Consider the following 17,576-nt stretch of genomic DNA (forward strand, 5'->3'; position numbering starts at 1 on the left):
GACTTGTACTTATTGGAAAATCAAAACATTTAGGTAAAATGAAGACCAATCAAAATATGTAATGTTTTTATCTCAAGATGAAGAATTTTATTTTATTTATTTAACATATTTTTTAATAACTGACGATATATATTTTCATATTCCAGGGGTGGTCTAGGTCGACTGGAGCACCTCTTGTGTACTCCCACATTTGTGATCATTTTGTATGCGAGTTTTATCTATTGAAAATGTACAATGTAATAAGCCGACTTTGCAAATAAACCACAAACAGTAAATGCGATCTCGGAAAATCTCGATTTGATTACAATAAAAACGGTCGGAGTGTCTGCGCCCGGGTAACAAAGACTTAATTCTTTTGATAAACGATAGGTTGTTGAACTCAACTCAACCCCTAATCGTTAAGCACGTTTATTTTAAAGAGCCGTTATTAAATTAACCATTCAACAATTGAATTGCACGATAATAATCCCGATTAAATTGTTCGCTCGGCGCGGCATCAATTATTTTTTAATCGTGCGAATCCGCGCGTGTTATAAGTCAAGGGGTTATTTTTTCGCGCCGTTTATTCGCGCGCTCTCGGGCGTATAATAAGAAGCCGGTGGGATTTAAACTAAAAAACGAGTGAAAATGTATAAAATACAGGAAAAAAAGAAATAAAAATCCACCCGGGAAATTTCATTAGATCCCGGGAATTATCCCGAGATTTAATTACACAATGGTAAAAGATTAATCGCGCCTTTCCGGCGGATTTGGTCTTTTTTTTTAACCGGAGGGCAAACCCACCACCACCACCACTTGGGGACAATTCATCAGCAGACTTTTGTTAGTCAAAGTTTAAACCGCGTCTTTTCACCGGATTAAACCGTATTCAAACATATCAATTATAATTAAATAAGGTTATAGTTAATTTTTTTCAAAATACCAAACCAAAGAAAATAATGGCACGCCATATTGTTACTATTCTCAACTACTATATTACATAATATGTATATTATATTAAAAAAAATCAGAGATTGATACTGAGAAACTATTAGTGCAGTTTGGCTTAGTGGTAGCGTATATATTTAGCACCACTGAGATCAAAGGTTCGAGTCCTCGCCATCTGCTGGTTAGATTTGGGGGTTTTGTGACTCCAAATCGATCGTTTCTCTATCAGAGTTTGCCAATTTTATCTGATCATTGCTGAAACGGTTCCTGGAAATTGGTATTAGATCTATTCCTGTTGTCACAAAATCTGACCGTGTATAAATTGTAATAATTATACACAGTAATCTGAAATATATAGATATCTCTATAATTTCGTATTTATTATATGTATAAAAATTGTACACAAAATAATCCATAGATGTCTCTATGATTATTATTTCTGATTAATTGTTATATGCTATATATTCTGATTGTATATGTATTACTGTATTTCTGATTTCTGATTGTTAATGTATTCTGTATTTCGTTAACTTACACCCAAATGCTGGAGCAAATCTGTAATGACGAGTGTATATTGATTTGTAACATTAAAAATAAAAAATAAAACAAAATATCCATCAGAATAGACTAGTGGTGAGCATATAATATTTTGAACAGAGTGGTCACGGGTTCAAATCCCACTGGTTTCTGCTGGCCAGACCTTGGCTTTGTGACTCCAAGTCGATCATTTCCTAACAGAGTTTGCTAATTTATCTGATTTTCATTGAAACGGTTCCAACAAATTGGCAACCATACCCATTTCTCGCAAAATCTCGAGTTTTCAGCAATCTTGATTTTCGTTGAATTGTATAAAATGCTGCAAATTTACAAATTTGACCATAAATGTCTCTGTGGATGTTAATTGATATGTATAATATTATATTTGTGTAGACATATGTTCAAATATGTGATCAAATAAGTGTTCACATGTGTGGCACGGGCATTTGATACTATTGTCACATATTTGATCACTTAAGTGCGCTTTGCCGTTCCGTGTCGGTTTTTAGCGCACATCAAAGGGATAAAAGTCCAAATGTTTGTGTGCCTCCAACATTGTGCAAAGCCCAGTTGCGCGAGTATTGCCGTGGAGAGCTGTCGTGCGTAAACAACCAAACGAACTAACGATGGAGTGGAGTAACGAGAGCGTTTTAGAGTTTATAGAGTTGATGCAAGGAGAGCTAGATATATGGGATCCGAAACGTAAAGGGCATAACAATCGAAATGACGTCAATGACGCCTGGAACCGAATTAAACACAACTTTTCAATACCTTGCACTATCGAAGAATTGAAGCGAAAAAGGAACACTTTACTGACACAGTACAGAGATTGTTTAAAAAAAATAAAGGATTCTACAAAAACTGGATCTAGTGCTGAGGATATTTACAAACCTTCATGGTTTGCATTTGATGCCCTCCATACTTTCATGGGTGATGTATATGAGTACCGTGTGACAATTTCTACTGAGGCTATGGTAAGTAAATAAATAATTATTTTAGCTACATCAATTCTTTATTAATCAATACAAACACCTGATACAAAATTCTTAGCACAGTTACATAAAGACAAAGTACTAACGTTTTATCTCGTTGTAGCGAAATATTCTGCAAACTCTTCTCTAATATTCTGTGCAGAATTTGCTGCCCTTCGAGGATGCGAACCAACTGGGATCAGACCATTGGGTGGGTTTTAATTTCGCCAAGTTCCGGGTACAAATATATTATTTATAACGCGATCAAATGATTCTGGTGGTGAATAGATATGTTGTGATGCTCTGCTTTTTCTCAAAACATTGTGCAAATAAACGCAAGTTATAGTCACAATAGAGGCTTTATCGGGTTGGAGAAGCATAGGATGTTTGAAAACTCTGAATACTGATGTCATTATTGCAAAAACATTTCCCACTTTAACTCTTGATTTTGACAATGCGCGATTAAAATTCCTTTTCTTACTCTGTTCTGGGTGGTTACCTGAGAACGGTTTCATCACGGTATCACTAAATGCAAATGCACTGTCAGCAACATAGACATACGGCACATTATCTTGCCTGCCTGGTAGTGGATGCGGGTTGGGTAAATTTAGTGTATTTTATCCATTGATGTATAATACACTAGATCCGCCCTCACGTCTTATACTGGTCTCCCTTTTGGCGCATGCAAAATACATGGCGCATGCACAGTTTCTCTCAATAAGTTGGTAGGTACCGCTGCGTCGTAGGGAAAAAAAAAACATTTTTTTCCCAACTTCCCCGCTAGTTAAACCCCCGCACCCCTCAGTTAGTGAAGACAAGATCTCCGACCAAAATCACTCGTCAGGGCCCATCTATGTGTATTATACATCAATGATTTTATCCCATAGTAGACTATTTCTTAGTACTCCGCCGTCACTCATTCTATCTTGACAATCAATATCGGCGAACATGAAAAGATAATCAGCATCTACTAGAGCTAAAATAACAACACTAAAACTTTTCTTGTAGTTGTAAAAATCTGATCCGCTGTGTATAGGCGATTGTAGTACAACGTGTTTGCCATCTAAAGCTCCATAACTGGCTGCTTTTATTAACCAATCATTTGGTGATGTGGGTAGCTGAAACAGATAAAATGGGGCATCGAATTAGTTTTGAGTAACACTTGTTATTTTGCAGGAAAGAACAGAAGAAAGGCCACAGTCACGTGAAACAGGCTCAATAGAAACTTCTTCTCTTAGGCCAGAGTCACGAGAATCGAACAGTCGAAGTGGATCAGATTCTTTTCCCTCAAAAAGGCAACGTGGAGCGCAAGATATGCTGATTGCAAGGAAACAGATGGATGAGGCTTTTTCCCTAATTAAAAATAGATTTAATCGTGAAGAAAATGAAAAAGAGGTTAACGCATGTGATTTATATGGCCAGCTGCTAGCTGAGAAATTGAAGCCCTTACATATAGATTACAGGCTAGTGCTAATGAATGAGATTGATAATCTAGTATTTAAATATACTATGAATGTGAGACAGCGTAACAGTTTGCCTACAACTGCGTATTCACCGTATATGAATCAAACTAGATGTGATGATCGTAATGACGAGACTAATACTGACGAATATTGATATTGGTATTACTTATTATTAGTCATTTTATCATTAATAAATAAAAGTAATACATATTAAACACTGTTTTTACTAACCTTTACTTCCTCCTTAAGGACTTGAATCAGAGCTTTACAAACTTCGTACACAATGGTAGAGATTAACTGATGTGAAATTTTGAATAGATATTGTAGACTCATAACTATCGCCTGTTGCTAAAAATCTAAAAATCTAAAAGTCAATGCCAATCTCACTTTGGAAGGAACAGCTATTCTCCAGTTTGTGTCTAATTTTGAAATTAAAGGAGAAACTTTTTGTAATAGTATTTCAAAGTGATCACTTCTTTGAACTCATGTCTGGCGCCGGCATAATACTAATAATATTTGATACAAATGTACAATATTTCTGGTCAAGAAGGCACATTGGGGTTACATGTTAGGCCTTCCTCGTATAAATTAAAAATAAAATATATGAGAGATAACCAGTGGCGTAGACTAGTGGTTGGCATATTATGATTGCAAGCAGAGTGGTCACGGGTTCGAGTCCCACTTGAGTCCCACTGCTGGCCAGACCTTGGTTTGTGGCTCCAGGTCGATCGTTTCTTATCAGAGTTTGCTATTTTTTCTGATTTTCATTGAAATGGTTCCCGTAAATTGGCATTTCCTTTCCAGTCTCTCTTGCAAATCTCAAGTTAATGTCTTGAGTGTCTTGAGGTTCGTCAATTTGATTATAAAATGCTGCAAAAATTTCTTCATAGATGTCGCTGTAGATGTTTGTATGAATTCGCATTATATAAAATTCTTATTTATATTGATTGATTGTATCTGTATAAGTACACTGGCCGTACAATGTTTAATCACCCGACTGTTATCGGGAGGTGTCATCGTCTCGAGATTTTTTGAATTTTTAAACATGTTTATTATGATTATATTTCACTATCGAGTAAGCGGAAACTGAAATCTCTATCGGGGACCAAACCTCGCAAAATGCCAAAGTTTCAAAGCGATCGGAAGAGTTTTAGGAAGAGAACACATATCGTTGCACAAATGAAAATAAAAAAAAACATTGGTTTGACCTCGTTTTAATAATTAAAAAAAAATAGCTAGAAGCCTAGATTGATAGTTCCGTAAAATGCTAACGCCAGAGAGGTTCTGGGTTCAAGCCCTGGTTTGACCTTGTTTAAAACGAATTTTTTAAAACGTATTTATGCAGTATTGCTAGTCAGACATTGATATTTATGACTCCAAGTCGACCGTTTCCTATCATATATAGTTTTTTTAATTAATCTGATTTCATTGTTGAAGCGGTTCCACAAAAATTGACAATCTATACCCGTTTCTTTCAAAATTCGAGTTTACAGCATCATGAATTCGTAGATTTATTAAATGCTGCAAATTTGTCCATATATTTGTCTCTATTATTGTCAATCAATGTTTGTAATTGGCCTTGAATAATACTTACAATGTATAATGTTGGATCATAGATGTCGTGTAAAAAAAAAAAGAAATAAATGGGTGAATATCTGTATAAACAAATAAAAGCATTACATACATACATTTTACATGGACAAAGTAAAAGGATTCACTATGTTTGATACTAAAAAATACTCATTAAGGAAAACTTATGTATATTTACGTATACATATGTAGATAATTTGTATTAAGAGACAATTAAATAATTTGAAATTGAAATATGAATCGGTAAGAAAATGTTGAGGATCCTCTGAAGAAAACAGAGTAAATAATTCATGTGGATTAAAGCCCAATTTCTCAATTTGTTTTAGGTAAATTCTGCAAATATTTGGTTATGTACATTATACATATAATACAACGAAGAGAAGATGATAGCTCGGAAGGTTCAATGGTGATAAATATTTATATAGAACAAAAAGGAAGGGGTAAAGTATTTGTTTAAATGTTCAAAGCGTGATCATTTCAATTTGAATTGTGAATTGAATTGTATTACGAGTTATATAAAAAACGATCAAAACTGGAATGAGATTTAAAACTACATAGAATGTGGTCGTGATAGTCTACAATGTAAAAATATACAAACATATGGATAATGTATTATAGTATATGAAATACATACACATATGTATGTATGTATCTACTTACATATGTACATACATATGTATAATATACATAAATGTGAATAAGAGTGGTCTTGATTTTTCTGAAAATGATTCATTTTCCAATAAGTATAAAAAATTTTTCTTTTATGACATGAAATGGCAAAAGAAATGTATTTTTAAATACCTCTTCTTACTTCGCCTTGCGATTACAATCAGTAAAAATTTTGGCTATTATTCTACCATTTAAAATAGTGTCCACCAATGTATCCAGATTTTTTCTATTACACTAACAAAAACGTTCTTTAGTTAACCAGAGCGAAGATGAGTCAATTTTTACTAAAATTGACCCACTAAATTCGAATATGTTAATATTTTTTGATGGTTTATTTTCGTTTATGAGTTTAGCCAGCAGCATAGCTCGGTCGTTAAGTTTCTGCCTAACACCGAGAGGCGCCGGGTTCGATCCCATGAGCTGGAAGAAATCGATTGAAAATAATTTTTCGGAGTATATCTGTAGTGCTGCTGGTCAGACCTGGATATTTGTGACTCCGGGTCGATCGTAGTTTGCTAACTTTCTCTGGTTTCATTGTTGAAACGGTTCTCGATTAAAAATTGGCTAAAAGAAACCTTCCTACCTACTATGTCACCACTATTTGAGTATGATTAATGTACAATAAAATTTATATACAATACATAGATGTCAGTGTTCAGTGTCTCGTAATTCAGCGACTTGTATAATAAAAATGCTGTATTGTTTGTAATTGGCCAGGAAGGCGCATTGGGGTTTACCTGCAAGGCCTTCTTAGTATGATGTAATACAATAAAATAAATGTAATAAAATATAAGTGTTTAAAGAAATTTAAGGCTTTTGCGGTCTACAACTCAAAATATAATATTGCTGGGCTCGAACTGAATATTAAATCAATAGTAAGATGTTTTTTCTATTTATTGTGATTTTAAAATTCTTTGAAATATTTATAATTAATTATCTGCTGAATTTAAAAAGTCAAAACAATATTGCTTTTTACATATTCTTCCCCGTACTATTTATGATGCGTTTATAAATATTGTTTTTTTTTTGTTTCTAAACTTAATTTTATATACATATACTCGTAGTATTCAAAATGAGTGCATTATTTTATTGTATATACCCATCAGTGAAAGTTATTAAGTTTTTACAAAGCTCTTCCCTTTTTGCTTCCACCTCCTCCTCCCCCTTTCCTTATCACCAGCGAAAGCTTTCTTCATTTTACTTAAAAGCTTCGCACCAACGGCGTTGATGTATTCCGGCGATCAAAATAATCGCAAAGTCTTTTCAGACGGCGAGCTTTTGCGGCAAAAACTGAAGAGCTTTTCGAAGCTCGAACATTTGCATTCGTTATACGAGCTCGTTAAAAATGTACACGCGCTCCCTTTGCGGCAGAACGCTGCATTTATCCCATAGGTAAAGAACGTCCACCGCAATACATTATTAAACCAAAACACTACATTATCATTATAAGTCGTTATAATAACAATGGAAGAAAATTACACAATGAATCTAACTCGTTTTAATTATCGCAATGAAAGGAGCTTTTATTGCATAAGCGATTCGACGCCCGAGATTCCGGGCTCTAATTGCCTGGGAAAACAACCCACGGCACTTAATAATATAAACAATAATTAAAAATAAATAATCGTTAGGTGGGCGATAAAAGGAAGGGGATGTTGGGGGCGGTTCTCGTTTTCCGCTTTCGTGCGCGTATAAAGATTGCGGTGGAGAGCTTTGTCGTTGAATTTATGCTCGCGTTTAGGCGATAATTGTACTCTGAAAAGTCTGAAAGTTATTGTGTTTTTTTTCAAGCTCAGCTCTTAATCTGCTGAAATATGAATTTAAATGTGAATTTTGAAGAATTATTATATAAATTTACAAAAATTCAATCCATAAACTGAAATGCTTGGCGAACTTTTTGTTTTTCCAAGTGGTGCCATTGTGCGAAATTGAATAGGGTGAATGGAGTATCGTTTGAAAGTAAATCTTCCTAACAATGGTACATGCATACATGTACAAGTGATAGTTTCGCTAAGTAAGTAAGGTGCACGAGATAAATTCGAGTTAAGTTAGGTTAGATTAAATTTCAATGCGCGTACTTGCCCTATCGGTGCTATAATAGTTATTGCTGTAGTTTAAACTCAATTGTATTAAAATTTATGTGAATTTAACGAAATTTAACGAATTAAAGGAATGTTAAGAGGGTCCTTGTCTTGTTGGGCTAAATGGAAATTTAATTTAATCTTAAGATAAGAAAAATAATTGCTCTCTAGGTATTGAAAATGTGTAATTGTATTATGTATAGTCGTACATCTTTTTTTTTATTTATTTAGTTTTTTTACATACATACATCATATGTGCCATGACAAGAATTACCCCAAGGCGATACATATGGTTATAGTATTTTGGTACACAAGAATGTACAAACAATTTTTTAAACATAACAGAACATAGAAAATAATAGAGAAATCTATGGGCAATCAACAAAATTTTTGGGCAAGTAAAAATTTCAAATAATAAAATACAAATTATAAATTGATAACTCAAATTAGCGAGACACTGTTGGGGGTGTGGGTAACTGGTTTATTGGATCCGTCCATTGATGTGTAATACAATAGATCCGCCCTCACGTCTTATACTGGTCTCCCTTTTGGCGCATGCAAAATACATGGCGCATGCACAGTTTCTCTTAGTAGGTAGGTAGGTACCGCTGCGTCGTAGGGAAACAAACCATTTTTTTCCCAACTTCCCCGCTAGTTAAACACCCCGCACCCCTCAGTTAGTGAAAACAAGATCTCCGACCAAAATCACACGTCAGGGACCATCTATGTGTATCTATGTATATCAATGGATCCGTCACAGCAATTAAGATTTTTTTTTGTCTTTTTGGTCTGTGTTTTTTTCAATAACCACAAGATCTCGCCAGCAGTGTATTTAGCCGGGACTTAAACCCACGACCTCACGCTCTACCAGTGCAATCATTGTTTATTCAAAACCTTTTACATATATACATAAGTCGTACTACAAATACACTAATGGATGGAATTTGTTTTCGAAGAAACACAATATCTATGTATCTATGTTTATATGTGCAATACACTGTAAAAGATCTTATATTAAATCTGCCAAAGTCTTAAATCTATACTGATTTAAATATATACGGTTTTATATTATATGTGGAGAGTGCATATAGATAATAAAAAATGGGGTTGGTTGAAATAATAAATTCTCACGTATGTACATATGTACATATACGTAGGTATGTATTTTTGAACTGTACAAAATACTTTAAAAGGTACATGTGCCGTCTGGATCTAAATTGTGAAATATTGGACCGACAATAATAAATACTTTTTGTAAATTGTAAATTGTGCGTCTGCAACAAATGTATATTTAGTATGCACATTTTGCGAAAAACCATCTTGTGAGTATTCTAACATGTCTAGAATATAAAAATTCTGAAATGTAGTAGCCCCGTTCCAGACTGATTGAGTTATGGTCAACGAATTTAGCCCGACAGGCACTTACAATGCAAAAAGCTTACAAGCACTTAGGTACGTGCGCTTTTTGCGGTGTCTGTACCCCATTTACGAACAGATTGGATCGAGTCGTCCGAGTATCTTGGGGTGAATGCCCGGCACTGTTTAAAAGTCAAAAACAACCCCCCAATTGTGGTGGAGACCGGAGTGAATAGGTGGGTGGCGGCGGGTGGTGTTTTCAGCGTTAGATCTCATTAAAATACTGTCTAAATCCCCCGGGGATTTGTCGGTGCTTTCGAAAGCTTCTCAGCTTCAATCGGACGTCGGAGGATTTGTGATGGAAGCGCTCCGCTACGTAATCCTGGGTCCTTCATCAGTTGGCCACGACGACGACGGTCTCCCCGGATGGCAATTTGTAAAGAACACCCTGCTGCTTCCACTTCTGTTGGTACTTATTGCTGCAGCTGCACCACCCTAGTGTCCCACAATAGGTCTTCATTGTGCTCGATTGAATTAATTTTCAACATCTGGTTACTTTTTCTCACTATTGCGGTTTACATCAGACTTAGAGATGTTTTGCTCTTAAACTTTTGTACTTTTTATATATGTATATATGTAATTTTTTTATAAAACAGCTAGGAAGGCACTGTACCACCTTTTCAGAGAAGGAAACTCCATAATATCTAAATCCCTGGCAGTGGGCAGAAGCTTTTTCAGTATAAGATGACCCAACATCTACAGCGCTGTACATAGAAAGAAGCGGGAATCCACTGTAGTATTATCCAAGAACGTAACGTCTCTATAATGATCATGATCCTCAGGAATCAGACACACTTCAGACTACTGAATACCAGGGATCGGTGGGCAGGACTCTTTTCAGCACAAAAAATGGTTCACTATTGTCCTATAAAGTAAGAGAGCAAAAAAAAGGTTGACAATAATAATTGACAATAATGAACCATTTTTTGTGCTGTAAAGGATCCTGACCGCTAATCTCTGCTGATGGCTTTTTAGATTATATTTTTACGTACATGCATAATAATAATACATATGCCATGACAGGAATTATTCCAAGGCGAAACATACATATGTATAGTTTGATTGATTTTTGTACACAAGTACTAACAATTTTTCAAACATAAAAGTACCTACTTACATATCATACAATAGAATATAAATAGAGACATCTATGGACAGTCAATAATATTTTGATACACAGAAAATTTGCAATATATATGTACATTATATAGACTACATTATACTTTTGGTATTTTCTCTTATTTCGTATCTTTTTCATGTTTACTTTTTTTATCTTATTATTGTAATACCTATTTTTGTTTTGTTTCATTACTTACATATATTAAGTCAAACCCCGTGGGTCTATCGGTTTTGCCGCCTTCCCCATTTACTTTTAAATAAAATAAATAATAAAGTTCAACGTCTAAAAGACTATGAGGATGTCATATCTACCTACATATGTAGGTGCCTTGATCTCAAGGGGAGGAGGGTGAAAATCGGAAATCCGCAGAAGAGTAGGAATGGTGAAAACGGCAATGGCCAGTCTAATAAAAATATGGAAAAGCCGCTCTATTATGAGAAGAACGAAAATTCATCTAGTGCGATCCTGGTGTTTCCCATTTCATTATATAGAGTCGAGACATGGTCCCTGAAAATTAAAGAAAGGAATTCAAATTGCATTCGAAATATGCATTTGAAATGTGGTATTGGAGACGAATACTGCGCATACCATGGATCGCAAGTCGCACAAATATCTCCATCGTCAAAGAGCTGGGAGTCTCAGAGAGACTCTCCACAACATGTAGGAAAAGGGTTATTTTCTACTTTGGCCATACGACCAGGAAGAATGTGAAGAATCTGGAGAGGCTGGTAGTAAACGGAACGCTGGAGGGAAAGCGAGCGAGAGGAGAGATGGCCAGACCAGATCAAATAACTGACGGGATCGTCCCTAAATACTGCCTTCAACTTGGCAAAGAACCGAAAGGAGTGCAGGAGGATCATCAAATTCCAGACATTGAAGATCACGACGCTCAGCATTGAGCAAACAAGGAAGAAGATATAAAATTTAGTATCATTGTTTATACACTTTTAAAAGGGGATAATAATGTTAGGTTCAATTCATTATTGGTTTTCCGAGTAATAGTCACAATGAGGAGATAGTTTCAGTTCAGTTCATAATAGCCGAGTTCTACTTTATGTACATACAAATGTATGCACAATAGATTATATTCCGTGTAAAATACTGTATGCAGTTCAATTCCGGGGATTTAATTAGTTCCATTCGTTCCAAGCCAATGTAATCACTCACTTTGTCGAGAACTGCACTTTGTACTTTGTACGTCCAGTACAAAGGAGAAAAGCTCACTTGAAAATAATGTGAAATAAGACCTTGTCAATAAGCTGCGAGTTTCTCCTATAACGAGCAATCGACACGGGCAAATATTGCACATTTTTCAATTATTTGAAAAATTATTACCGAAGACGAGTGTCTCTCGGGAGATTCTCTTACGTATTTATTATACATATGTACGAGAAAACTAAACTTCTCGACCTGCTTTGCCCAAAGTTGTCGACGCCAGCATTAAGGAGGGATCGAGCTCCGTTTCGTCGTCAAATCCCGTCTAATCCACAGGACCCATCCATTTGACCGAGGCTTCTAACCCAACGACATAAATTAGCCGGCGCAAGTCGCAGAATTAGACTTATCGTACACATTAAGCGTGACGTGTGATCATGAAGACGAATGTCTCGGGTTTCGTATATTTCAAAGCATTATTTTCGCATTATTATGCAAATGGCGTCTCTTCGAACAATACCCGATTGGGATTTATCATCAGCAGGACTCGAGTATACATATGTACATATAAATGTACATACATACTCATCTACTTCAGACGATACTAAATTGAATACTTCCATTATACATACATACGTATATAATCATACATACAAACATATATTGTAAATTTGAACTGAATTATATCATAAAAATTTAAAAATATATACGATGATCCCACTTCTGACACCAGAGAAGTGCTAACAAATTGTCTGCTGTAGCTGTTTCTCAACGATACGGGTAATAACAAAAGATAATCTTTGTAGAAATGGTCGCGGTCTTCCAATGCCAGACTTTGGATATGTGACTCCAAGTTCGATCGTTTCTTATTAGAGTTAAAATAAATAAATAAATATTCCGAGTATTTCTGTAGTGATGCTGGCCAGACTTTGTGACTCCTAGTCGATGGTTTCCTATCAGAGTTGACCAATTTGTCTGATTTCATTATTTAAACGATTCCTCATCAAATTTCAAAACCATCTTGCCTACTATTTGTAACCACTATTTGAATATTATTTCAAATTTATAATCTGTAAATTTATATATAATATGTATTTACAAGTTAAATACCATGGAGCAACCCGAAAATGGTATCATGGGAAAATATATGTAATATTGGATCCATCGGTTATGCCACTTTTCCCAAGTCTAAAATAAATAAACAAATATGATTCCAAAATCGAGAGAGATTTTCTGTTGAAAAACAAATCTGTAAATACCTAATTTTATGAAGTATGATCCCAAAATCGAGAGAGATTTTATGTTTAAAAACAATTCCGGAAATATCTAATTCTTATGGGATCTACCTCGTTCCACCTACTAGAAATTTCTTGAGACTCGTTTATCCAACTTTTTTGGTGTATTTCGTCGTCAAGTTTGTATATATATACAAAACACACTTACGAAAATGTTTTACACAGTGAAGTACTTATTTTATAAAATAAAAATTAACTATTTAAAAATATAGTAAGAATTGATTTTTTAACAATTTTAATGGTTTGTTGAAAGCTTGAAAATCTATGAATGATCACAATATATCTCGTATATTAAATATGTACATGTATACAAAAAACATGTTGGTATACAATACACAAGCTCCTGTTCAAGTAAACGAGAAGTTAAGAAAACGAGCCTTGAGAAATTGAGCGCAACGAATTTTAAGGTAGGAATAATGACATATCTGATGCTATAAAGTATAAAATATAGTGTAAAATGTCTTAACTTTAGTTACAAAAGATAAGTAGTACGTAATATCATCGTATGTTAAAGTTTTAATTATTTATACGTGAGGTGTTCTTGTTTGAATTAATTTGCACGTACGAAACTCGTTGGTAGGAAACTTTAGCGTAAATTAAAACCGAATTTAAAATTAAATCCGCACTCGAGCGTAGGGTGCATATGCATTAACGCGAGTTTTATTAAACAGTTCCATATATTATGCAAAAGGAGGGAAAATTCACAGCTTTGAGCGTAATCGCGAAAACCCACCCATATGTTTAGCAAAAGTCGACTGTAATATTACGTTACAGCGAAAGCTGTCCGCATTTTTTCCGGTCACGAATTGAAAGCGCAAATATTCCGAGGAAGATATGCCCGGGATGAAAGTATCCAATTTCAAATTGGAAATTCGTGTGAATGAATATATGGCGAATACGAGCGTGAGTGTGCGTACATATAAGGAAAAGGAGGAATAAGAAGAGAGAAAAAAAAGATGGTAAGCAAATTCGACGGTCTAGTGTGAGCTTTTCTATTAGGCACGAGGGCAATGCCTTATCGTTTTTCGGTGGAGAGCTTTATAAGCCAAAGGGAGAGGTTTGCCGCCTCAAAGGGGACACTTTTGAGCCCTTGAGCCAACCCTGAACGTGCGATATGAGACCTAAGATAAAAGGGCTGTGATATATTGTCGAACGACACGAGCGAAACACTCGCAAAAACACAACACACACTAGAAAACGAAACGACAACTTTTTCCGACTCTGCTATACACACAAGCATTTGCAAGCTTTACATATAATATAACAAGTTCTGTCCCGTTCAATTTTTTTTTAATTTCTTTGTAAATAGTTAATGTTTTCTTTTAACAATGTTGTTTTGATACATCATTGAGATTTTTTTCTTAATTCTTGTATGATTTATTGTTGCGAAACCGCTACGTTTCAATACAATGCAGGTCAGGGTTTTGCGTGTTCCATTATCTCGTTTATCGTCCTATTGTATGTATTATTTTATTAGGCTTCTGTCTCCTTTCACATATAGTATAACGTAGAGCTCGTCAAATATACAGAGAGCTCTCTTGTTCGTATATTTAACAATAACATATAATTAGTTTTACGAAGAAATGAAATAGAGTTCATGTCGCATTATCCATCGACAGTTTATAGATTGCGTACATAGATTATATATGTATGTATGTATCTATAATATGTAAAAAATACTGGAATTACCTATTTATGTATGTAGCAAATATATTCAATGAGAGGAGTAATAATGAAATCATATTTCACTTATATAAAAGAAGGTACATATGTACATACATATATTGTATGCTCAATATTTGCTGTCCAATAAAATATTATATATTATTTAACATATTTTATATTATTTATTTATTAATAAAATTCATATTTTATGATGATGCCAATACCTCTTAGCGACAATTATGGTATTAAACTTGTACATACATATATAAATTTGAAATAATATTCAAATAGTGGTGACAAATAGTAATAGGTTTCGCCAACTTGATTAGGAATCGTTTAAACAATGAAATAAAAAAAAATATATATAGCAAACTCTGGTAGGAAACATGTGTATTATTAAAATCATGTGTATTATTATTGTATTAGTTTCGTTTATTTTTACTTTATCTATGTACGTAGTAACAATAATTTAAGTGTGTGTGTGTGTGTGTGTGTGTGTGTGTGTGTGTGTGTGTGTGTGTGTGTGTGTGTGTGTGTATGTGTATTTTTTTATTACATTATTAAATTATTGTTGTTATAAATTATCTATTGAGCAACTTCTTAAAATAAATAAATAAATTTCTGGAAGGAAATGATCAATCACAAATGTCCAAGTCTGACCAGTAGTGCTGTATAAATACTCAGGAAACTTGAATCAGGAAACCTCTCGGTGAAAAAAAGAATAAAATACGTACAAAAATGTGAACAGTGCTGTATGTTCATATTTATAATATTATTTATCCGATATTGATAAAAATATTATGAATCTTGACAAATGTTTAAAATTATCATTTTGAAACTGGAATTAATTAACTGGACTAATTTGACCATTTTGTTGTAAATTTTACTTCTGGTGGCCTATTTAATTGTTTCGTTAAAAGGAAACTGGCAACAGCTGTGGTTTAATATATTAAAAATGACTATAAATGCATTGGAAACAAATACATATACACTGAAACCGTATAAGTGAGCAGTAGCTGTAAAAATCTTATATTTATTTTGGGATTGGAAATTTTTTAAGAGGATAAAATACGCTCCATTTACCGTTGCAAACATATGTAATTTTGTTTGGAATCGCGGAAATAATTCATCATCCCGGAAATTTTACTCTTTTGATATTTACTCTCACTGTAAGTAAATTTCACATATGAAAAGCGGATCATTAAATTTGATAAAGTCCTCAGTAAGCTCAAGAAAATATTTCCATTTGTTACGTTTTTTTTTTTACCTCAAGTAAGAAATAATAAGCAATCAGTTCAATTTATGATTGTCTTACTGGGGAAGAGACGTCTGGATTTTTAGAGATTTATTTCAACGAGCTTTGCCATTGTCTGACCCACTTTTCACGGTGGTGTATCGACGTCGATTTGTTCCCGAATAAAAGCCGAAGCCCGCAGGCTTCGACATCGACGTAGACGATGCCTTCAAAAGCCCACCATCTCCATTCCCTTCCCTCACCCGAAGCGCAGAATCGAAGCTTTGAAGGATAAGATAAAAGTTTGTCGTCGGCAATTTTCCGGGGCTTTGAATGAAACACAAAAGTGTCGCGAGTCGCACCCCTTGATAAATGTGCCGCGTCGATGACGTTCGCAACTTTATATCGGCATACGGGAAAGTGAGGCATACATATAAATTTGTGCGTTAATCTAAATATGTTTTGATACTGTGCAGAAGTGCTCGGCAAACTCGGTGGATAACGAGAACAAACAAAAACAAAAATACAAAACAAACAGAAAAGCGATTCCGCATTGTTAGACGTAGCGAAATGGCGCGAGCACGCGATCGGGAAATATACACTTTCCCGGGGAAAACGGCTGTTTCAGACGTCAAGACGACGTTTACATTCGTGTTTGTCTGTTGTTGTGTTCGCCACTTGTGTGTGCGATCTTTGGAATCCATTTTATAAGTTAAATTAACCTGTGTATAATGGCTGCTCTGAGCTGTAATTACATCTTTGGGTAAACCGAGACGTTCGACGAAATCCTATACCAAATTGTAGAATCTTGAATCTCGTTTAATGAATTGAAAAGCTGGAAATTAACTGATGCTATACATATAATTGTATATAAAACGGTAACGGAGACATAGATAAGTTTATAATTATTTAACAGAATCTAATTTCAAGTATTCAAATGTAATTAATATAGCAAAAACATAATTTATTAGTAGTAATAAATTATGTTTTGTTAATTTTCAAATAAATATTATTTATCAATCTTTTGTTTAACGAGTTGGCTGCTGCTCGCATAATATATGTTATATTTACTTGTACAGCAGCAATTTTAAATTTATTGAATCCAAATAACACAAAATAAATCCCTAAAAATAATTTAGAACACACCCATATATACTAACTTGAAAAAGCTGCATGCCATATATATAATATTCCGTTCGTTACAGACATTACTAAAAAAACTAACCAGTAGATTATATGACAGAATCACTAATAGCCATACTAACACACTTGTGAAGAGTCTCGGTGATTACAACAAAATATCTATGCCCTTCAGGTATAAACCCAGATTACCTAAACACAATCTGCTTTAGATCGTCGACTTTAGAGAGTCTTTAATTAATACTATGCATTAGATGTATTATGAGCATTTATAATAATTTTAAATAGGTTTTTAAGCTCTTTTTCGTATTAT

This window comes from Arctopsyche grandis, chromosome 9 (genome assembly GCF_051622035.1).
Source record: "Arctopsyche grandis isolate Sample6627 chromosome 9, ASM5162203v2, whole genome shotgun sequence".
NCBI lineage: Eukaryota > Metazoa > Arthropoda > Insecta > Trichoptera > Hydropsychidae > Arctopsyche > Arctopsyche grandis.